This window comes from Danio rerio, chromosome 6 (assembly GCF_049306965.1).
Source record: "Danio rerio strain Tuebingen ecotype United States chromosome 6, GRCz12tu, whole genome shotgun sequence".
NCBI classification, from domain to species: domain Eukaryota; kingdom Metazoa; phylum Chordata; class Actinopteri; order Cypriniformes; family Danionidae; genus Danio; species Danio rerio.
Genome location: NC_133181.1, coordinates 27,244,620 through 27,269,428, shown reverse-complemented (window position 1 = coordinate 27,269,428; position 24,809 = coordinate 27,244,620). Strand labels below are relative to the sequence as shown.

Below are 24,809 nucleotides of genomic sequence, written 5' to 3'. Positions count from 1 at the left end.
TGGTGACTGAACCACCAGAAAGTAATGCAAAAACTACTATGTCTACTTTTCTTCCAGTGGTACTGTTGCATTTTGTTGGTTTCTGCAGAAGTAAACCCATCATCTAAATATGACTGGATATGACATCCTTAGCTGAAGATACAAATCAAAATAAATACAATTTTTTCTACAATTTTTCTTCATCTATTTTTGGGGACAAAAATATAAGGCAACATAACATTTAACTATGTTCTTGATTTTTTGTCTGGACACACATGCACACAGATGCATGCACACACACATACACATAGAAACACATACACAAAAAACTAAATTGAAGTAAATAAAAAAAAAGTATTAACAACTATTGAAATTTTTAGCTAAAATTAAAACTCTTTCAAACTACATATTAACTTCTAATTCAAAACTAAAATGCATACTCAGTGATAATAACTGCCTTGCTTACAGTCTGAGTTATTTGGGAAGTCTTCAGCATCCCTGTGCCCTAGGACAAGCAATTTAGAAAATTGAAGAATGGATAGTATGCTGTAACCAGGGCAGGTAATGCATAAAAAATCTTCTAAAAGGGAGAGAAAAGAAAAGGAAGTGAATTTGCACTTTTTTTGTCTCAGCAATGTTTTCCTAATGTCCACTCTCTCTGGGAGCCGGTGTTGTGTTTGCCGGCTGTTTTACTAGCTGTCAGAAGGCATTTGAAATGAGGAGGCATCTAAGCATGCGTACAAGGGGATTCATTTGACCTCATTATACCGCAATAAAGCAAGAAGCCGGTTTACTAAATATCACTGCACCACTCACACTTCACATCATATCACGCAGAGGAGCACGCTAAAAAGATGATTTCAGAAACGTCTGGTGAGTAGAGGGAGGTGGAGGGAATCAGGAGGGGGGTTAACCTTCACTAGCCAGAAGGGATTCTGACAAGCGCGTGTGGGGGGGACGGGGGGTAGCAGCTACGTAAAGCCCTGTTTAAGAGCAGAGCCAGCGAAGAAAAAAAAAAGATTTATGCTTTTAATTAATGGCAATTAAACCATGCCTGTTGGGCTGGCCTATGGCAATTGTTCTCAGTAAAAAGGAGGCTGTGCTGGTGACAAGCATTTGAATCCACTAAGTTCTACCAGGGGAGCTGACACTGCAGGCATCAAACCCAAACTAAATCAATAAAAGAATTAAACTTTTATAAATTGCATTTTGACAAGTATCAGATAGCGCTACGCTTTGATATTACAAATTCCTTGGAGGTGATGCAAACAAGAGGAGCGGCAGTTAGTGATCCAAACAATCAAAGGCTCTCGTTAACATGCGCTGTCAGATGCCTCAGTGCTATTAATTACTACAAATTAATGTGACTCTGCCCGCCTCTACTGATTGGAATGATAATCAGACTCCAGCAGGCAGAGGGAAACATATGCAGCCTTGACCAAAATAAGACATGCTAATAACATATGCTCGTGTATTATCATATTTACAGGGCCGATCGTTTGACTAGCCTCATCAGATCTGAAATGTACACAAGCTACATGATAATATCCTTTCATCGTCCAGTGACCTAGCAATGCTTTGGACCACTGCTAACAAGCAGACGTATTGCAAACTTTTAAGCATACAGTCACTTAACATCATTTGCATTAGCATGCCACAGCGCATTAGCGGTTAGCGTTTTGGTGGCGTGGGATGCGTGTTTGAGGGGGAGGACGAGTCTGTGGAATCATCATCGCAGCTCAACTTTTCTGTCAGTCGTTTCAGTGCGAGAATGTGGGCATCACTATGCTTCGGCTGCAGCGGGCAGCGACATCATTCAGCTGGGAGCCAACAGGCTTTCTAAATGAGTCTAAGCTCTGTGATTATGCCCCCTCGCTAAATTGTTTGCCATGAGACTAATCAAGCTTGCCAGTAGTGCTTACGCACCCAATTTCTCATCCTTAACAGCCATATCTTCTGTGGCATTCGACACTATTCTTCGAGACGTGGCGCTATCTGAATCTGTGCTAAATCCCAGCCTGCCCTCATTTATTCAGGGCTCATGTAATATTCAATCCCAGCAGAATGCTCTGCGAGTTGTGGCAGCGCTCTTAAGTTTACAGATTTATTGTGAGTTTTGGTGTCTTCTCTACATGAAAAGCATGGCTCGGAGAATAATTAATGTGACATGTTTTTGGTGCTTGGATGAGTTCATATATAATGTGCATAAATTGGTTATGTTGTTAGATGGGGTTAGTTTGCACATGGGCTTAATTGTACATAATTGTTTACTATTAACAAAACAGATATTTTCCACAGAGGTGAATACACCACTATATAAGTATGTTTATTATCAGACTAGTTTTTGAGATGTTTACATACAGTTGAAATCAAAATTACTAGTCCCTCTTTGATTTTTTTTTTCTTTTTTAAATATTTTCCAAACGATATTTAACAGAGCAAGGAAATTTCACAGTATGTCTGATAATATTTTTTTCTTCTGGGAAAAGTCGTATTTGTTTTATTTCGGCTAGAATAAAAACAGTTAAAAAAATTTTAAATACCATTTTCAAGGGTACACTACCAGTCAAAATTTTGAGTTTAGTATGATTTTTAAATGTTTTAAGATAAGATTATCCTGTTTACCAAGGCTGCATTTATTTAATCAAAATTACAGTACAAATTGTAAAATTGTGAAATGTTTTTGCATAAAATAATTGTTCAAAAGTAGTTAATAATTTAATTTAATAATTTATATCAGCGATTTTAATTATTCCAGTGATTTTAATTATTAATTGGGAGCTTCATTACTCCCGTCTACAATGACTAGAGTAATATTTTTATTTAAAACTACATAAGTAATAAAGTAATAAATAAAGTAATAAATAAATATTTATAAATGAAGTATTTAAGTATTTAACTTTTTTTTTTACATTTAATAAATGAACAGAATAGTTCTGTTTAAATTATTAAACAAAATTAATAATAATAATAATAATAATAATAATAATAATAATAATAATAATAAAACTGATCCCAAACCTTTGACCGGTAGTTTACATCAGTCAGAATTAAAATGTTTAAAACTAAATAAATGTATCATATTTTAAGTAAGATAACTTTATAATTTCCATGTTTTTGTTTGGTAACTTTTGCTGCAGAAGTGGGACTAGATGTACCAACTGTGGGTTTCCCCCCACAGTCCAAAGACATGCGCTAAAGGTGAACTGAATAAAACAATATTGTCCGTATTGTATAAGTGTGTGTGAATTAGTGTGTATGGGTGTTTCCCACACTGTAAAACCCTAAATGTTAGGGCAACTTAAACCGTTTGAGTAATCTGATAGTGACAAACTAATTAAGTTCAAAAACGAATCCTAATGTGAACTTAATGCATTTGAGTAAATGAAGCAACTTTGAGCACAGTAAAAAACAATAAATGAAGAGAACTCAAACCAACTGAGAACTGTAAAACTCAATAAGTTAAGGCAACTCAAACCATTTAAGGGAAACTGATTGCTACAAATCATTTGAGTTAAAAAAAAAACTAATATGAGAACTGTGAACTTACTCTATTTAAGTTGAAGTATATAAGGTGTTTATTTACTCATTACCTTTAACACTGAGTTCAAAACTCTTTTCAAATGAGTAGAATAAACGTTCAGTCAATTTTGAGTTACCTACTCTCATTTCATTTGATAAAGTTGACTTTTGGTTTTTACAGTGTAACATTGGTTGCAGCTAGAATGGCATTCGCTGCATAAAACATATGCTGGAATATTTGCCAGGTTCATTCCGCTGTGGCGACCTCTGAAATAGAGACTAAGCCGAAGGTAAATGAATGAATGAAATGAATATTCATTTATTTTACGGTTTTAATTTAAATAAGTCAAAAGTGAACAATATGTATATAAATTAATGTATGCACACGTTCATTTGTGTGTATTAATAAATATAAAATAATGAACATTTTATCAAGATTTACAGATCACCTGAAAGCCAACTGAAATATCATTCAGTATAACAGTGTGTCAATGTTCTGTATATCAATATTTGGACACTTTTTTTTTTTTTACAAAACTTTAAACTTTTGCTCATATTCAGTGTAAAATCACTGTACTGCTAAACTACTGCATTGTTTTGAGTTTTCACACTGCTGCTTGGATGTTGATGGACAATAACGGATGCTTTAATAAACCTTTGAAATATCCTGCATCTGATGGAGGATCCTTGTTTGCATGTGTAGTTGAACGTAATGATCAGTCACGTTGCATTATTTTTACATTTGATGGTAAGAGAATTAGGCTTTATTGGCAGGTGTGTTTACTCTTGCAGCTGTGTTTCCTTGCTGATCATCTCTAAAACTACACATGATCGTATTCCCTTGGTAAAGTCCCCTCCTCCACCTGGCTTTAGCCACCTTTGACACCTGCGAATGGGGCAAGCCCTTTGAGACATGAGGCTCTGACCTCGGTCTGTATGGCCTTAGCGCAGTGAATTAAGGAGGAGGCAGAGTGAGGGAGTGAGTACATTTTCTGGTTAAGTGATGTCTTAAGGCCAGCGCTATACATGCTGCGGATGGGTACTGTAATATGGCACAGATTAAGCTTCTGTACAGAGGTGTAATTGGCTGGGGGGATTCAACTCAGCCCTCGCTGTGTGGCCTTCTTTAGATACTCAGATCAAAAGTCATTCGCTATCTGACCCTGACTGGAGACTCATACCGACTTTCTCTCTCACCCTCTTCAAATGATTTCCTGTGAAATTCTCGCCTTCTGATGTCGACTTTAAAGCCGGCTCCGGTAAATTTAAAGGAATGTACGTGAATCTCTCCTCTCAGCTACTGTATCTTTAATTTGTCTATAAAAGTTGTAATATTCACCTGAAGCGAACAAGTCTGAAAGGAGCAGGGCTTTGGAGAATAAAAGACGCAGCCACCCTCATTAGGCTCTAATACGATAAAAGGAACTCGGAAAAGTGTGAGATAATAAGCATAATGTAGAATAATAGATTGTGCCCTGAATCTGCATGTGTACAGCGCATCATTTATTGTTGAGTATGGCTGCATTAAAATTCCTCATCCAGATTTCATTTACACTGTAAAAAGACACATTTAGCAACATCATTTTAGTACATTACGTGCAATTTCCCTCAGCTTAAATCTGCTTAACATTTATATGCATTTAGACTTCATTATGATAATTTGATATTTTAACTCAATGGCCGGAGGCTGGATTATGTGCGCTGTCTCTTTTATAATGTTAATGTCTGCCTTTGAAAATAAAGCATGTAGCCATCGATTTTTTTCAGAGCTTATCTTTGTAAGCCTTCGGTTTAATCTTGTTTTGGTCTCGTTCTCCTTTCCAAGCGTTACATGCGCCGGGCGGGTAGAACATGAAACATGCTACTGATAAGATAACATCAATGCTTTGCTGATGCTCTGCCATTTTTACAGTCCTAAATGCCACTTTCACAGATCTGCTCATGATCATATGGAGAGAGAAAGGGAAAAAAGAAGGGGAGAAAGGAAAAAAAAAAGCTAGCGCGGAATCAGAGAGACAGATTAGTGCCTCTCTGGTACTTCAGTGTATCAGGACAGGGATTACCGTGCCAACAGCTGCGCCCGCCGGTCCCCTGACTGAGAAGAATTACAAGTATTATCACCTAGATCATTAAAGCAGGGTTCAGCGATTGCCGAATGGCTTCAATCAATTCATCCACAGATAACACGCTAGCAGCCGGACCCCCTGCATGAGAACTTGACTTAATTGGCCAATAAGTGGTAAGGAAGGGCGCATGCTATTTGATCAAATTACTAGGGACCTGGCGAAAGGGATTACTGTTCTTCAGGGGAAAGAAAGAAGAGAAGAAGCGAGAAGCGGAGAGGGAGGAGGAGGGGTCGCGGCGGGTCAGGGCTACCGGAAGGAGGGCCTGTCTTCGGCTAAAAGCGAGGCGCTTGAAAAATGTTGGCCCACTTGGCGGTGGAGCGAGGAAGCGAGAGGAGGAGTAGAGGAGAGGAGAGGGGGATCCAGGTCATTCTTTTGCTTGGGGAGATGGACTCATTCATCATCACCCCCTTGGCCTGGTTTCTGCCTGGAGATGGCTGTAAACTAACAACTTCCACATGCTCCTGGCTTTCCTTCATTATGTTTCCTGCTTTGTGGCAGATTGAGCCACGGACATTTCATATACAGTCATTATCTGCATTTACAGGCAGTATTGCTTATGCAAGATCTATTACGATTTCTTGCATTGGGGTGACTGCAAAGGAAAAACTAAATAATTATAACTATATAGATAATTGGCATATTGTAGTACATATGCAGGTGAAAATTACAGGTAACATTAATGCGATTTGCAATGGGTTAAACACTTCTACCTAAATCTATTTTTTATTCATGGTTACTGTAAACAAAAAGCATAGATAACTCTTCAGCATGCTTCTGTTATTAACATTGGTTAACTGCATTGGTCAATATGAACTTACAATATTTGTAAAGCATTTAGAAATTTTTGTTTCTTTATTTACATGTATGTTTAGTTAACTATTATGTATCTATTTTCATTTTGAATTGGTCTTCGATAATATATTTTTGTTTTCATTTTAATTTTGGTAACACCTTGTGTCTTTGTAACACATTCCAACAATAAATGTGTAACATCATGAAACTAAGGCTGAATCCTAATTCTATCCTTTAGCCTTACTCTTAACCCTACCCCTCGTTTTGTGTGTTCTTGTGAAGGGGTAGGGGTGTCCCAATTCTCTTAGCTTGAAGGCGTAGGGTAAAGGGGAACCCCTTTACCCCTATACATACCCTTTCAAATGGAGATTTTTTAGGACCACACTTGAAACCAAGGAGTAAGAAAATATTCCAGAATACACCAGCTACAGTGTAGTAAGGAGTGCAAGTAAGGAGATGCACAAAGTAGTATTTTTTGTCATTATAAATTTTTACAACAAGCAAATGTTTAATACATTCATAATAGCGTTCGTGTTTTACCATCATTAAAAAATTACGAAAAAAGAAAAAAAAATATATGCTAAATCCTAATAACTCCTGTATATTAGTCCCACAACTTTGACTTGATGACACTGGAATCCTCTGTCAGCAAACTTTAGTGGCTGGAAATTAGCTTTTTACAGTGTCTGCTATAATGTTGTTTTTTGTTTGTTTAAATAGATGAATATGGCCACTGTGTGAATGCACAGTACAGTTATGATCTTATTGCCAAATTATATCATTATGATAACATGATATCGTTACCTTCAGTGATTTCCTGAAGGTAAATACCAAAAAATAACACAACTGAAATGACTACAGTACAACAGTCACCATCATCGATCTTATATGAAGCAAGAGATCGCGATGACATACTGTATGACGACGTGTGTATAGGTGTTGTACTGGTGTCCCATTTCTTAGGGGACAATTTTTAAGACCTTCCCCTTCACAAGGGGTAGGGGTACAAAAATAGATTCGTGATTGGGCCTAAGTGTAAACCTAACCCTAAAAACCATAGGGAAAATTATAATAACATTGTAAAAAGGATGTCTTAAAAGTGTATTGATAATTTTAGGTTAAATGAAAATTGTTTCATAAGTCAATGTTGTTTTATTTCAAGTATTTCGAGTTTTGGTTAACCATAATACTACTGATGCAAACTATCAACCACAACTGCATATTTAATAACTAAAATTCACAATAGTTGCTATATCAAAATATTGTAAACTGCTGTAAAACTATTGCTTTCAAAAATATTGCTTGTTATGCTCCCCAAATATTAAATGCTACCAAAAAGTCACTATCCTGGATAGTAAATAAGCTGAATCTTAATAACAATAACATAACAACATACCGATCTTAGGACACATGCTCCATTTTTTGCACTGTTTACTTTTGTTCCTTCCATAGTTGCCTGCTATTGCTTTAAATTTCCTGCCCAACTCTCATGATAATTCCGGGCTGCGAAGCAGGAATGTGTTAGTCATGGATGCTAAAGCGCTACGAACATTAATTCTGTCTTTGAAACCCACCTGCACAGAGAGGAGAGCTGAGCAGCACATCTGTAATGCTAGCAAAATGAGCAGCCCTCTAGGGGGCCCGGCGTTAGAGCCAAATACTGGCCAGAATTAGAATCTCTGCCTCTGTGGCTATTCATAATGTCATTAACATAAAGGCAATTAAATGAGTTTTTAACCCTCAACCTCTTTTTGTTATTAATGAACATTGGACGTAAGGGAAGCGCAAGCGAGACCGTGGCGGTAATTATCTCCTCATCAGAGAGCTGAAACAGGCTTAAATAGGAAAGCAAAACAGATGATTATTGGAAGTGTTTGTAGCAGGGCGGGCTCATGGGGTTGTGGCGAGGGGGGCTTCTTTAATTTAATCACATGACATGGAACCAGGAGGATTAATTAGATGGGCTCTTCCCCTCACTGGGCACAGTGGTGCCAGCCTGAAAAACTGGCATCCTAGGATGCAAATAGAGATCTCTTCTCAGTCAGATTGTCACAGTGATTATTATGAACGACGCAGACCTGTCTGCGCACCGCGGATATCCACTGAAAAATACACACTCCATCTGTGAGGAATTTTACACAGCACAAGGGAGCATGTGCTGTTTACTTACCGCTATATCAGCTTTTATCTGTTTATTAACCAGCAGTTAGCCAAGAAGATATCATGAATAATGACTTACATATGTTAAAACTTTGTAAATATTCTGTTGAGGAGGGGTCAGGGATAATAATGCGGGTGCAATTCCATATTTCTATGAATTTGATGGTAAAATAATTACGCAACTTTCACACTGAGGGATCAAACTGAACATGCACGTGACACGAATGATAAACTGTTTCTCCTTTAGCACCTTTGTGCGACACACAGGAGAAACTGCTTTATTTTTCTCAGCGATCCAGAACATTAATCATAGCCATTAGTGTGTTAGGGTGTGTGAGTGTACTGTGCATCGACGTGCAAGCGTATGTCCTTGAGTTCCGGTGCGCGAACGGGTCCGCCATATAAACAAGCAATGACAGAGTTACAGTTTATCAACAAAAACTGGATGCATTTTATCAAGTGGCGAATCGATCCGAGCTCAAAGACAAAGCACCGTGTTATCCTTACAGCTCTTCAGGCCACAGGGGTTTAACGCAAGAGCCAAGACACCACCAACAAGAAAACACTTGAGCTAAAACACAGCTCTCCCTCCTCCTCTTTCCTCGCTGTTTTCTCTCCCTTACCTCATGCTCCCCAGACAGTGTGCTTGGAGGTCACAGGTCATCATCACTGTGTTCTTGAGGTCTGCAAACAACTCATTACCGAGCCAGTGGTCTCATCGGGGCACAGGCTCTTGGGAAAATGATGTGGCGGTGTAGCATGCGGCTGCCCCGTTGAGTTTTTGGTCGGTCCTAAGGGAAGACCTCACTGTTTTTATGTGCCTCCCTCATGTTTAATCAATAATTAACTCATGTCAACCCGCAGTTTACACACATGCACACGCTAGGTGAATATAAAAAGGGGGGTTGAGGAAGTACAAGATGACAGCTTCAACCAGCTGATTTGTTTTTTTAAGAAGAAAATAGCGAGAAATGCTAAAAAATGATGTTTTTATTTATTTCTTATATATAAAATGGACTGTTTGAATACATTTTGAATAAACACTATGCCGCATTTTGAGACAAAACAAAATGAAATGCAGAACTGCGGATGTGGTTTCCAAATTGAAAACAAGTCCATGGTTGTGGAGAGTGTGATATTTCACAGTTCTATCAACTGCTAACTAAGCTGTCAAACGAGTAGAATCGGCTCTATCTTACCCGACAAACAATACACAAATGAGCTATGGGCAATTTGCTGTGATTATGCGTGCAAATGGGTAGACTTGTTTTTAATTTGCTTTCCTTCGACAGAGTGTTAAAAAAGATTATCCCCTCATGTCCGCACCTCACTCTTATAGCCAAGAGCATTATTTGCTATGTGACAACAGAGAAAAGAAACGTGTAACAAAAATTGTGAGAGAGAGAATAGGAGAGAAGAGAGAGAGAGCAAGAAAGAGATGTTAAGATGTTTGAAACAAATTTGTCAAAGAACAAAGGGAGAACGTCACAAGTATGTGCCTGCTATGAGGTTGTCCTACAGCCAAAAAGTGGTCTGCTGGAGTCCCCCTCTCAAACAGAGACCTGACAGAGGATAAATCTGTCTGGTCCAAGGTCAACCTGGAGTGAAAAGCCCCTCTGAACCTCGTGACCCCCGGTACATCCTGACATCTCTATTGCAGCCACAGGGACCCATTCTCACTTATACTCATACTATAGTGTGTATTTTTCTTAATACAGTTGCTCAGATTTGACTGGTTAATTTAACATGTTAATGACTATAGTCTATATGTTAGATAGTCTACATGTTAATGACTATATTTTATTATTACATTATAACTAATATGATTAAAAAAATCCATTGGTATTTAACCATTTGATTATGTACTTTTAATGTAACATAAAATATATTTAAAGTACTTGCATTTAAGTCAGGGGTCACCAATCCTGGTCCTGGAGGGCCGGTGTCCCTGCAGGGTTTAGCTCCATCTTGCCTCAACACACCTGCCTGGATGTTTCAAGTATACCTAGTAAGACCTTGATAAGCTTGTTCAGGTGTGTTTGATTAGGGTTGGAGCTAAAATCTGCTGGACACCGGCCCTCCAGGAACAAGTTTGGTGACCACTGCTTTAAGTGATTCCAATGTTAACTTTACTCCAAATGTAACCAAATCCCTCAGCTCTAACAAATAACCATGACCCAGCTTTCACTCCTAACAAAACCTTATACTACGACTTTATTTTACAGTTCTGCTCTGCTTGTATTTACTATATACTTGCAACTTGCAGTCATTGTTTAAACTTAGTAATAATGGTAACACTTTATTTTAAGGTCTCTTTAAGCATGTTACATGTACTTACTTTAGTAATTACACTTGATTATAATTTTCATGCAACTAACCACAAATAAACATTTTAACCCTAGCTATAAAGTAAGTACATGTAATTAATAAATATTACTCAATAGTTAAATTAATTGTGACACTGTAAAAAGACAACTTCAAACCCCAAATCAGAAAAATTTGGGACAGTAACTAGTGAAAGTAGTGATTTCTAAATTTACTTTGACTTGTATTTCATTGTAGACAATGCAACAAATACTATTTATTGTCTTCCTCATGAATTGTTAATGATTAATATTAAAAATGATTGTTTCAGCAACCTAAAACATAAACAAACTGCCATGTTTAACTGTTATCATCACCTTTTGGACTATTATGAACTCGGAAAGAAGGTTTTACTTTCCAACAAGAGGTTACATGTGCAGGTGAGTATTAAAGATAAGATACAGATGAGAGGTTTGCACTGACTGTGGGCAATATGTTGTGCGTTGATTTTGAAGCCAAATAAGGACCTATTGTATGATCTGTCTAGTTTCTCTACCATAAGTACACTTTTGGCAAACGCAAGCCTGATAAATGTAACCCATATTGGACTGTACTGTACCACTCAGTGGAAACAGTCTATAATAGATGAATGACAATTCTTGAAGCAGTGCCACCTGAGGGACTGGAGATCACAGTAGTTCAGATTAGTATTGTGCTTTTGTCCTATACACACTGAAATTCCATCAAATTCTTTAAATCTTGTAATTACGTTATGCTCTGTTAAAGGTGAAATATCCAATTGTCTTCCTATCTTTCTTTAAGGGACATTGTTTTAAAACATTTCAATGATATACTCACGTATTGGTTGGAAACTAGCAATCATCGGCCCATCTTTGCTCCTATAGGACTAGACCAGGGGTCACCAATCTCGGTCCTGGAGGGCTGGTGTCCCTGCAGGGTTTAGCTCCAGCTTGCCTCAACACACCTGCCTGGATGTTTCAAGTATACCTAGCAAGACCTTGATTAGCTTGTTCAAGTGTGTTTAATTAGAGTTGGAGCTAAAATCTGCTGGACATCGGCCCTCCAGGAACAAGTTTGGTGACCACTGGACTAGACCTTTATTTAGATGGATGGCCTTTTATGGCCTTCATTCCATCATATTTCATCCACAATTTAACAAAACACAACACAACAGCTTCGATTATGGCACTCTCTATCTTACAGTTGTTGATTAAGTTAAATGCTACATTTGATGTTGCTGTCGGTTGGCTAATCTCCTTGTATGATTCGTAGTGACACTTCAAATGTGGGCAGGAAAATGTGCTAGTGTGAAAAGGAGTTTTCAGGCCACTGGGTCCTCATGGCTTGTTCCGATAAACAAGTTTTTGATACCTGATTGGCATTTAATTTTAGAATTTGTGTGCTAGTAGGCAGTAAGGTCACCTACTGTACTGTGTGTGACCAAAATCTAATTTTTGATTTGTGGGAGCACCCTCACTGGTCTGAGGTCTGTGGCTTAGATGTACGTAATTGACTGTCTATGTGTGATTAATGGTAAGGACTTAAACATGCACATCTTGGACGTTCTGACCCAGAAGTGAAAGGCAATTTTGGCTCAGAGGGTCATCTCAGGAGAAGCACTTATCTCTTACTTACACCTAACTCTACATTAGAAAGGAGAGGAAAGAGTTGAAAGGAAAAGAGCAGAAGACACGGGCACCAAGAGACAGTGACTGTGGGAGATTTCATTCAGCACAATGCCTTACCAACACACCAACCCTGAAGATATTTAAAGGCATTCCATTTATTATCCTTTCACTGGGCCTTCAATAGGGTCAAGTCTGTTAATTTTTTTTTTTTTTTTTTAAATAACATCAGTACTACTGTATAAGGAGCACAATATAATTAAATGAGTAGTTTATACCAAAAAATTAAGAAAACAAAACATATCCTTGATGTTACAAGCTTTTTAATGGCACATAAACATGAGATTGAGCTTTCTATCACAGAAAGTGTGTTAAAATACACTTATGATAAAAAAATCTATTTTTGTAAGCTCTGTTTGGACAGAACTGTGTGTAGGTATGGTGTGCCTACTATTGGAGTGATATGAAGAGTTTAGATGCAAAAACCTCTAAATGCCATTTTATATATATTTTTTTAATTTAGCATTTTTTCAGACTCTTGTGTGTAGGCTCAGAAATTTTACTTTGATGGGGACAATAAGTTCTTTTCATTGCCTTTAAAGTAAAATACTTGAACATAAATATAGGAGGCTAAGAAAAATGCTAATTTTAGCACAAAATTCCAGATGGCATTTAGAGGTTTTTTGCATCTGAACGGTTTCAAATAAAGTTTTCTTGAATAGACTCCACCGCAAATACATCAAATAAATTTAATTGGTATTTTTGACTAGTGACATTATTTCAGCTTTTTCCGTATCTCTATCACTGCTGGCGGTTTATATGACATAACGCATGAGAAGCAGACATGCACGTTGGAGCGGTGGGCAAAGAGAAGCAGCTCATTTGGATTTAAAGCCACAGGCTACAAAAACAGTTACATTGTCCTCAGACGCCAAAATAGGCAGATTATACATTATATAATAAATAACCTGATGGGTATTTTGAGCTGAAACTTTACAGACACATTCTGGAAACACCAAAGTCTTATCTTACATCTTGTAAGATATGTTTTGAATGGTGATTGTGTACTGGTGTCAGCAAACAGCTGATACATCTATGTTCTCCATAATTAGTGCATGCAAAAGATAATGTAATTGAATCAAGGTAACTCAAACACTTTCAAACGAAGCATCTTTTAGACATGTCTTCCTACCTTTATTTAATTCTCTCAAACCATTAAATGTAATAACATCATGCATTCTAGTAGCACGAGTGTCACACAATCACAACACGTGTCACACATTCACCATATAAGATGTGTATTTCACTCTGATGAATGCACTTCAAATCAAATTATTTTAATCAAAGACAAATTAATTTAAGTCAAATGTTAAAATAACAAATTATTTATTAATTACAAGAACACTAGATATTTTAAATAATTGAAACATGTTAAGAAATAATCCTATTTTAGTAGAATACAAAATTAAGTATAAATAATAATATCAAATAATAATAGTAAACTTATGTAATTTTTTCTTCTATTTAACATTTGGTGATGTCTTTTAACTAATCTAATAAATGTTATAAACAATTCAGACAAATCAATTTTTACAAACTACTATGCACTGACATTTAAATGAATCAAGTAGAGCAGTGCAGTTGTAGATGTACAGTGCTCAGCATATAAGTACACCCCTCACAAATCTATCTTTTAAATTCATATTTTTAATAGGAAACTATACAATATTATATTTGTAGATTAGTCCGTAAATCTGGAGCTTATCTAACAAAATAACTTACGATAACTGTCAAAAAACTAGTACAGCCAAATGTATGTTATAGAAAAATATTAAATACAAATTTTTAAAAAGAGGAAAAATCAAGAGAAGGAAAAAAAAAAATAAATAAATAAAATAAAAATTTAGTTGAAATTGTTTTGCAATATTTTGCTTGAATTTTATTGTTTTTATCTTTCTTTTTTTTTTTGATGACCAAGATATTGTTTTAATAAATATACCTGTTTAATAAATCTGTTTTGTTTAAATGCACCAAATACATTGCATATATTCATTGAGAAATTGATAAAAATATTAATTTTTAAAGTGTACTCAATTATGCTGAGCACTGTATGTACTTTGTAAAAAATAAATTAAAATAAACTAAAACTTGCATGTAAAGTTCTAGAAATACTTCTGTAATTAATCTGTTAGACTGATTAACCAATCATTAAACCCACGCCATTAAATCTGTCTCTAGCCATTTGTGACAAGTGAATAGTGCGAAAATAATGTTCAGTTTTGGGAGAACTATTCCCTTTAAAGAATGTAAAACTGAAACTGGTTTAGATTTTATTAATGTTTGTCTTTAGGATATCTATACATTATGTGCTCCAAAACAGAGACAAAATTCACATTTAGAAGATATAAACATTCAAAGCTGCCAAAATGGATCAATGATTTCACCTCATACTTTAGTTTCAGATTTTCAGACCAATCAAACTCTCTCTAGTATCTGACATGTACCGTCCCCTTCAAGATGCTTCTCATTTGATGCACTTGGCTTAAAGGATATTGCCAGTTTTTTTTTTCTTTTTCTTTTTTTTAGGGGAGGAGCTACTACAGTATATGTTCCAACCTGTCTCCATGTTTCAGTTTAGGATACGATAGAATAATGCACATTTCTAAGCACTTAATGGGATATTTAACCAACTGTTTTGCAATAAAGTATGAGTTCAGTGAGTGCATAATCAGTTTAAACTTACTGTATTGCATATATTAAAAAATATTCTAGAACTGAATGGATGTTATCATATCTATACTGACAAAAAAGTTCAAAGCAAAAAACATCTATATAGTTAACTTTTTAATGTGTTCTTCTAATTCTTATGCCATTCAACGAGATTAACCACTGTGCATGGGTACAGCTGTTGTTTTACTGGACAGAGAAGAGGAGACAGTCTCCACAGCAATCACATGTTCTCAGTGTGATCTACAAGCAGCCACCCTGTGCGAGAGAGTACGGCCTACATCAATCACTCTGCCACCAGAGCTGCCCACCAACCACTGGCCAGATTAATGACAAGAGTCTGCTTAAAACCCTTAATGAAGGTTTTAAATCAACTCCCACCTCTTTTCCTCCAACCATTCTGACCAACAGCTTAAACCTAACCTGAACCAAGAAAAATGACCGCTGTTGCCAGTGCAGAACCTGATTTTACTAAGCTCAATGTGTTCTTGGATCAATATCTTTGTTGATTGTGAAACAATATTCCAATGAATTATTCCCATTTAAAAAACTACACAAAAACAAAACAATTGTTGGCATAATTTACTTATGACATACAATCTCACTCATTTGAATTGTGTTATTTGCAGAGATGGCAAAAGTACACAGATCCTTTACTCAAGTAGATATACAGATATACATGTTTAAAAACAACTAAAAAAAAAAAAAAACTGAAGTACTGATTACATTTTTGTACTCAAGTTAAAGTAAACAAATATGACCTGAAACATGTACTAAAAAAAGTAAAAAAGTACCCATTACTACTACATCTTTTAGTTTCACTAGGAAGGTAACTATCCAGTTTCGCCCACAGTTCAAAGACGCACGATTACCTGGAGATTATTAATCGTTTGCGCCCATCCGGGAGTCTCTGTACATTTGCGGGAGACTCCCGAAACTTACGGGAGACTTGGGATGTCTGGAATGACCTCCCGCCCTAATCATAATTTTCTCTTCATATAGCCGTATGCCTATTACATATTCATAAAATACTGTGATATAGCGGGGCTCGGATCTTATCGATTTCTCGCTACAATCAACCCGCTCCAAAGTTTGTTTTAATCGGGCCGAGACCACCTCATTCAGGGGACCTCGGGCCGATTGTTTTGGCGCAGATCTGAGTGCGATTGCTGGATTTACATATGCCAAACTATCCGCGCTAACTCGGCAAACAAGACAGGTTCCGAAAGAAAAGTCTAGGTGTGAAAGCACCCTTACATATCACACTGAATTATGTTCAAAATGTTTTTTTTTTTTTTTTTTTTTTGCATAAATAAAGACTTATCGTATTTGACTGCAACCTTTTTTGTTTGTTTGTTTTGCATTAGGCTAAAGCTGCTTTATTGTCTTCTAAGAGCAGCTCACATACCTAACCTGTATTTAAAGTGTTTATTTTTCCGGGGCACTGTGGATATTTTATTTAATGGATAAACATTAATTCTGTTAATACACATATTCTATGCTAAAAGCAACATACAAAGGCGTGACTACAACCTACAAAACATGTGCAAGATTTTTTTTTCATGCGATAAATTCATAATCTTTTGTATTATATATTTTTCATGAATTATTTAGTATAATATACAGTATAGTTACTTTTGTTATTGTAAAATATTTGTAAAAACAAAATAAAAATATTAATTGATGACAACAGTATAGGCCTATATGTAAAATCATATAGTCAATAAAAACTGTAAAACAGCATACATGATGTATTGTGAAATGCGAACTCATCAGAAATAAATTGCAACGTGTGAAGTTTTTATAAAATATTTGATTGTTTTAGCTTTTTTTTCACATGGTATTAGATTAGAATACCAGAGAAAGCTTCATAGACTAGCCTAAATAAGGTACATGATAATTAAAAAAAGCACACTGCAGGATGCAGGCATGCAATGATGAAAAATAGATTGATTAGCTTGATAAGGTGCTCAAATTGCGCAATGACAAGAAAATAATATAGATCGCGCCACAAAACACATGAAAGTAACAAGCCTGGTTTAAAAATGTAACGGTGCATTTACATGGGGCTTCAGTGTCAATGCTTGACAGAGGGCGTGTCTGAAGTTGGGGCTGACGCGATAGTCATAGCAGCGTTAGCCATTGAAATTATTCAGTAATCGCCTACTGTCTGAGGTGGTGTATTAGCATACAGCAATCTGATTGGCTGGCGCTTCCGTCAGCACTTTAAAAGTTGAGAAAGTCCTAACTTCTGCAGTGAGCAACATTACTGAAGCGGTGCTGACGAATCCACAATGCAGTTCGGCAACGACTGATGTCACCCATTCAAAGTGAAAGGAAAGTGTTGACGCTGATGCCTAGTATGAATGGAACATAAGGAGTAGAAAGTAAAAAATCTGTCACAAAATATATAGTGAAGTACTGATACCAGAAAAAAAAAACTTATGTGACAAAGTATTTCCCATCTCGGGTTATTTAAATTGTAATATACTTTATTTTAGGCAAATTAAACCCAAGAGCAAAAATAATTTTTAACCAATGAATGCCCAGCCATATATTTACTATTATAACTATTTATTTTAATAATTTATTTTAATGATTTTCAAAATTAACAACACATTTAAAAATGCTTACTGATCTCAGAACTAGCAGTTATGACTGAGTAAAACAACAAACATCAATGTTGTTAAAGAATACCAAGACCCAAACCATAAGTGCTAACCTAAATATGAAGTCATGTGAAATCTCAAAAAAGTATCCGAAACTTTGTTTTATCTTCAAACTAATAATAAAACACCTCAGATTACTTTAATAGTCAACATTTTATCCTCTTAATGCATTCCTAGCAAAGCATGCTGGGAACTAAATGCCCACTACCCAGGTAGTTTCACCAACACAATTTTATCATGTTGTACAAAACATAAAAAGATTAAGTTAACTTATTTATTTATTTATTTATTTTTGTGGTCTAAACATAAAACAAATTAATTTTCCATGGTCATATCACCCTGCAGCCTAAGACCGGTTACTCACTGAAGCTAAGCAGGGCTGAGCCTGGTCATTATCTAGATGGGCCAGCACATTGGAAAACTAGGTTGCTGTTGGAAGTGGTGTTAGTAAGGCCAACAGGGGGCGCTCAGCCTATGGTCTGTGTGAGTTCTAATGCCCCAGTAAAAGTGAAGGGGACACCATATTGTAAGATGGCGCCATCTTTTGGATAAGAAGTTAAACCGAGGTCCTGACAAAAAAATTTGCATGGCATTTCTCGTAAAAAGTAGGGGTATAACCTCGGTGTCCTGGCCAAATTCCCTCCATAGGCCTGAGCATGGCCTCCCAATTATCCCCATCCACCGAACTGGCTCTATCACTGTCACTCCACTCCACCTACAGCTGGTGAGTGGTAAGCACACTGGCGCTATTGTTCTGTGGCTGCTGTCACATCATCCAAGTGGACGCTGCACACTGGTGGTGGTGTGGAGAGATTCCCCCTGCCCTCAAGATTGTGAATCACTTTGGGTGTATGGCCATACACAATAAATGTGCTATATAAATACACACATTACATTTCGAAAATGTCAAGAATTGTGTTGTTATAGTTTATTTGGAGCAAGTAGTTTAAAAAAAAACAGTAAAAATGGCTCCTTTGGTCAATAGATTTAAAGGACACAACTACAGTTTATGTCAAGTGTAGACTTACAATCAGGCTTAGGTGCCTCAAGATTGTTGTTATTCACCTACTGTATCATTTAGGTTTAGAGGTATAGTTATTAAGCTTAGATTACATTTTTCAGAAATGAGTACTGTTGCATACCAGGAGAATAATCAACATATGTTAACCCAGGAACTAATTGCAAAATCATGACATGCACTGCCAGTCACAGCAATCGCTCTTTCATTCAGCCGTGAAGTCTGTTTGAGTTGCCAAGTATCACCAGAATGAAAGAAAACATACTTACAGTCAGGTCAATGAACAAGACAGGTCAGTATAAAGAAAAATGGGCTAATTTGAATTAGCAGCCACATTCTTGCCTGCATAGAAAGTCAACAGTTCTCCACTGTGATATAAAAGCCCTCAGCAAAACTTCATAGTCTAAAGACTGATGATATCATGGGGACAAGCAAGGAGTTCCTGTCTTCAGAAGGATGGTGACTGTCTCAGGGCGTCCTTGGCCTATGCTTGAAGGTTCTTACTAGAGCAGGGTTGTAATGTAGCATGACCTACCAAGCCCACCCACAAGCACTGCCTGTCTTGAAGAGCCTGGCCAGACCCCCACACAAGCAGACAGTGCCCTGTTTGAGCCCAAGGGCAGTGCGCATTAATGCAGTACTAATTAGCCAAAGCAGTAGCCATCCAATTATACATGCTTCAATCAAATCTCAGAGGTCAAAAGGCATTCACGGCTCTGTCCACTTCAAGCCGAAATAGAATTAAAGTGACAATACACACAAAAAATAATAAAAGCCGGCTTTCATACTTCAAATGCTTTTAAAAATGTTATTTGAATATATTTGAATGAGTTTATATTTAGAAGCAGGAATGCTCTGAATTTGAGAGTTGGAAGGGACTGTGGCTCTACTATTGGAGAAAGCATTATGGTTAAGTGTGCTTTTCATAATCGATCACATTACAGTCTTCACATCTATTGACTTTCTGTCAGATTAGTACAACAGTGAGTCAATGTTCACAGATGCCATGGAACTGAATCAATAGATATGAAAATAAATATTTACATTTATATTTATTTCATACATGTATATGTATTTCCACTGATTCATTCAAAATGACTCTTCATAACTGGCTCTTGGATTATTGATTTACTTGATTCCTTATTTTTTTAAGCTTTTTTATGCTATGCTTCAATGAAGATGCACAACGAATCTGCTTTGAATTATTTTGGAACTAAATTTAAGGCATGCAGCTAGTGATACACACATGGACAATTTTACATGGTTGCGACTGGTTGGCACTGCAACTCACAGCAAAAAGGTTGCTGGTTCGAGTCCTAGCTGGAACAGGAGGCATTTCTGCATGGAGTTTGCATGTTCTCCTTGTGTCTACATGGGTTTCCTCCAGGTGCTCCAGTTTCCCTGACAGTCCAAAGACATGCAGTTTAGGTGAATTGGATGAACTGAATTGAGTACTTAGATCTTTTTTACTTATTTCAAGTATAAATATCTAAAAACTTTTAAATCATGAAGCATTTTCTAGACAAGCATTAAATATTGTCTTGTTTAATGAAATAATAAGTCAAAATAAAGTAGGTTTTACCATAAAACAAGCAAAATAATCTGCCAGTGGGGTTAGGAAAATAATCTTATATAAAAAGGAAAAAACAAGATTATTTAGCTTACCCCACTGGCAGATTTTTTAGCTTGTTTCCAGGAAAACTCACTTAGTTTTAATTCATTATTTTTGAAAACAAGGCAAAATGTTTAACTTGTCTAGAAAATGCTTCTTGATTTAAGTGTTTTTAGATATTTGGCCTAGAAACAAGACAAAAACTCTTAGTAAGAAAAGCTTTTTTGCAGTGCTGGGGGTTCACAAGTTAGTGTACTTTCAGTGCTGGGTTGTGGTTGGAATAAAACCAACCCAGGCTAGTTGGAACTCACACTGCTTTTGGGGGGTTTTATTTTACCTGGTTTCTGAAACTGTCCTCTGCCAGACTCAAATCACAGTCTACTTTGCTCTGCCTTCCTAGTTTGCTGCTTTTCGTGGTGAGCTACAAAGCAAACCAGTCACAACAACAAATCCTTCCATATGGAGGTAATCGGTCAGTCGTACCGCCCTGTAGCATTTGTTTTACACAAAAAATGCAACCACATGTACCTACGAGCAAACATTTCTCAGATCTCAAAAATGTACACCAAGGCACATTTTCCCAATCAGCCTGTGTTGCAAAAACATGTGGCAGAATGTGGCAGGGTCTATGTTGAAGGAAAATGAGTGTGTGAGTGAGTGTAGCACAAAATATAAATAACAAAAACTCAAAGACAATACATACTGTTGTGTGAAAAAGTGTTTGCCCTTAACAGATTTCTAATTTATTGTATCTTTGTCACACTTTAATGATTTAGATCAAATAGTCAAATATAACACAGGTAAACACTTCATGCAGTGTTTACCCCTAAACCTAATAATTGTATCTAATAAACATTAAATCTGCCTTGTAGACTTAAAAAGGCCACACTCCTGCTACAAAAGCTGTCCCAAAAACCATAACAATTCCTCCTACCTTTAGCTGACATCTTTACACGTGCTGTGTTCAGTCTTTCACAGTTTCTGGCCTTCATCTAGACAACTTGCTGCTGATGAGTTTTAGTCTGTAAAATAATGTTTGTCAAAAAATTAAAGGTGCTGTATAGTTTTTGACTCTTCTAAAGAATAAAAATACAATAACACGTTTGCAGATATTTAAGAAACATGCTAAATGAAAATTCTTGTTTATCTGAAAAACAATGCTAAGGTCAGATATTCTGCTTCGAAAATGCGAGTTACGAGTCTTTGTTTTGTTTCTTTTAACCCACACACTGTCAGTTTGACCAGTTATCAGGGATGTCCAGATCCGAGTTGACATCAGAATTATTATCCCCTTTGAATTATTTCAACATTTTTTTAAAGTATTTCCCAAATGATGTTTAACACAGCAAGGCCTTTTTTACAGTATGTTTGATAATATTTTTTTTTTTCTTCTGGAGAAAGTTTTATTTGTTTTATTTCGGCTAGAATAAAAGCAGTTTTTAATTTTTTTTAAACACCATTTTACGGTCAACATTATAAGCTAAAAAATTATTTATAAAATAAATTTTTCAATAATCTACAGAACAAACCACAGTTTTACAAAAATTTACTCTAACCTGTCTAATTAACCTAGTTAAGCCTTTAAATGTCACTTTAAGCTGTTTAGAAGTGTCTTGAAAAATATCTAGTCAAATATTATTTACTGTCATCATGGCAAAGATAAAATAAATCAGTTATTAGAAATGAGTTTTTAAAACTATTTTGTTTAGAAATGTATTGAAAAAATCTCCTCTCCGTTAAACAGAAATTGGGTCAAAAAATAAACAGGAGGCTAATAATTCTGACTTCAACTCTCTCTCTCTCTCTCTCTCTCTCTCTCTCTCTCTCTCTCTCTCTCTCTCTCTCTCTCTCTCTCTCTCTCTCTCTCTCTCTCTATATATATATATATATATATATATATATATATATATATATATATATATATATATATATGTGTATAAAGTTGAAGTCAGAATTATTAGCCTCCTGTTTATTTTTTGCCCCAATTTCTGTTGCGGTGGCACAAAGTCACACAGAAACAGCAATGCGTGCATGGCATCTCTTGGTTATGCTATTGGTTAAATGCTGGCAAGTAGATCACGGAAGCAGCTTGAAGCGGAAAGCGCTAGTATGTCTGCAGTCTGGAGATATTATAAAGTTGATGACAACAACATTGCCATAGCAAACTGTGAGATATGTAAACTTGCATGCCGGGTATTTTAAGTTAATTTTAATTTAAGTTTATTACTTGACTGTTCAAGCTACCTCAAAGAAGTGCTCTGTTTGTTACCAGAGTTGTTGAATCTTAAAATAAGGTGAATTAAATAAAAAAATAAGGACCTTCCTGGATCTGTTTCTACGCTTTTCTGTATTCCCTTTTTATTTATTAATAAGTATCGGATCGGGTTTTGATATCGTTAGATACTCAAAATCAAATGACTCTGACTCAGACTCGAGGGCATAAAAACCTGATTGTGACCTTATCAATTATATTTCAGCACCCCAGGTTGCCTTGGTGTGAATCATTTTATCAGAAAAGCTCTTAGAGTATGTGTCTGAGACTGAAATGCGACCTCCGGTGGACTCTGAAAAGTGAGACGCAGATCCAGGGTTCCAGTTCCACATTGATGGTTATTAATTAGCAAACAAAATAAATATTATGAACTTAAAATTTAGGTGGGTTACATTGTAACCCCGTATCTCAACAACACACTATGTGGAAAAAATTAGCAGTGATGAGCAGTTTGGCAGTTTGCACCAGACGCAAAACCACATAAATTTAAATACAGTCATTCAGTCACAGAATATATGTGCACTTACTGCAGTTTACAATAATTAAGACATATTAAACCTCTTTAACATTATTAAATGCACATGCTGAATCACTCAAATGTGTTTAGATCTAAAGTTAAATTTAAAGGGCACCTATAATAAAAATCATCTTTTTAAGCTGTTTGGACAGAACTGTGTAGGTGTAGAGTTACCACAGTCATATTGGGGCGATATAAACACAACAAGTCTCTTTTTTTTAATGTCCTGACATTAAAATAGCATCCAAATCCCTCCCATTTTGAGGCCGACCGCAACTTTGCGTAGGAGTGCGGTTTCCCCGCCCAACGAATTGATTGACAGCTGCATATTAACATGTCTCCGTAGTAACACGTATAATCATATCAACAAGACAGGACGTGCGCAAAGCAAACAGGAATAAAAGATCTGTTCAGTTTGCTACGATTATCAATTATCATCAAATGTGATCAAGAGTTTTACAAACTTTAAATGTTTTAAGTCAATAACAATTATAACAATATAAAAGAAGATGCTTTAATCCCGGTTTGTGGACATTAAATATGATTAGTTTATTATTTAACACAACAGATATCCAAACAGCAGTGGATATTAATGTGTATGACTTTGTGTATTCAAAAACAGTGCAAAGCTAAATGCGCAGCGCTGTGTGTGTGTGGATCTGCGTGCGTGCGTGTGTGTGTGTGAACTTTGAAATGACATTGTGTGTGACTCTTAGTTGCAGCTCCAACATATGCATCCTATAAACAATAGTAAAGTTCTTACTGTGGTATTTCTCACAAACGTCTGCTTCCTTCATGTCTGTCTGTTGCCTGTTGCCTGTTGCATGTCACAAATATTTTTTGTTTATTTAGCGCAAAGATTTGTTTCAAAACTATTTCAATTCAAACAAATAAATGAACAGAAACGCACCATTCACACGGGGCTTCAGCGTCAACGCTTGACTGAGGGCGTGCCTGAAGTTGGGGCTGATGCGATCGTCATAGCAGCGTCAGCCAATGAAATTAGTCAGCAATAGGCCACTGTCTGAGCTGGTGTATTTGCATACAGCGATCTGATTGGCTGATGCTTCCACATCGGATCCACAATGCAGTTCAGCAACGCCTGACATCACCCATTTAAAGTGAATAAAATGGTCGTGCCCAACTGAGTCTGGTTCTCAAGGTTTTTTTTCTTCACTCCCATCAGGTGAAGTTTTTTTTCCCTCTCCGCTGTCGCCACTGCCTCGCATGGTTCAGGATTGGTAGAGCTACGCATCGATGAATTTGCTCTTCAGTGTTTGAACTCTCAGTAATGATTAAATCACACTGAACTGAGCTAAACTGAACTGAACTGAACTTAAACACTTAAACCTGAACCACACTGTTCCAGTTACTATGACCATTTATGTGAAGCTGCTTTGACACAATCTACATTGTAAAAGCGCTATACAAATAAAGCTGAATTGAATTGAATTGAATTCAAAGT

The 24,809-nt window shown here is 36.4% G+C and overlaps 1 long non-coding RNA gene across 11 annotated transcripts in view; it reads right to left on the bottom strand.

The window, feature by feature from the left end:
- Window positions 1-24,809, bottom strand: part of LOC137490211 (uncharacterized) — a 180,374-nt gene that overhangs the window by 118,648 nt on the left and 36,917 nt on the right. For 2 of the 11 annotated variants that reach the window (XR_012407948.1, XR_012407953.1), the window contains 4 exons: window positions 21,490-21,577; window positions 20,235-20,344; window positions 17,397-17,613; window positions 16,563-17,356 (listed from right to left, as the gene is read on the bottom strand). This is a non-coding gene — a long non-coding RNA (uncharacterized lncRNA). Of the gene's footprint in view, window positions 1-15,830; window positions 17,357-17,396; window positions 17,614-20,234; window positions 20,546-20,629; window positions 21,578-24,107; window positions 24,162-24,809 lie in introns of those variants that run through there. The other 9 variants (XR_012407951.1, XR_012407956.1, XR_012407950.1 and 6 more) reach the window with 7 other exon arrangements.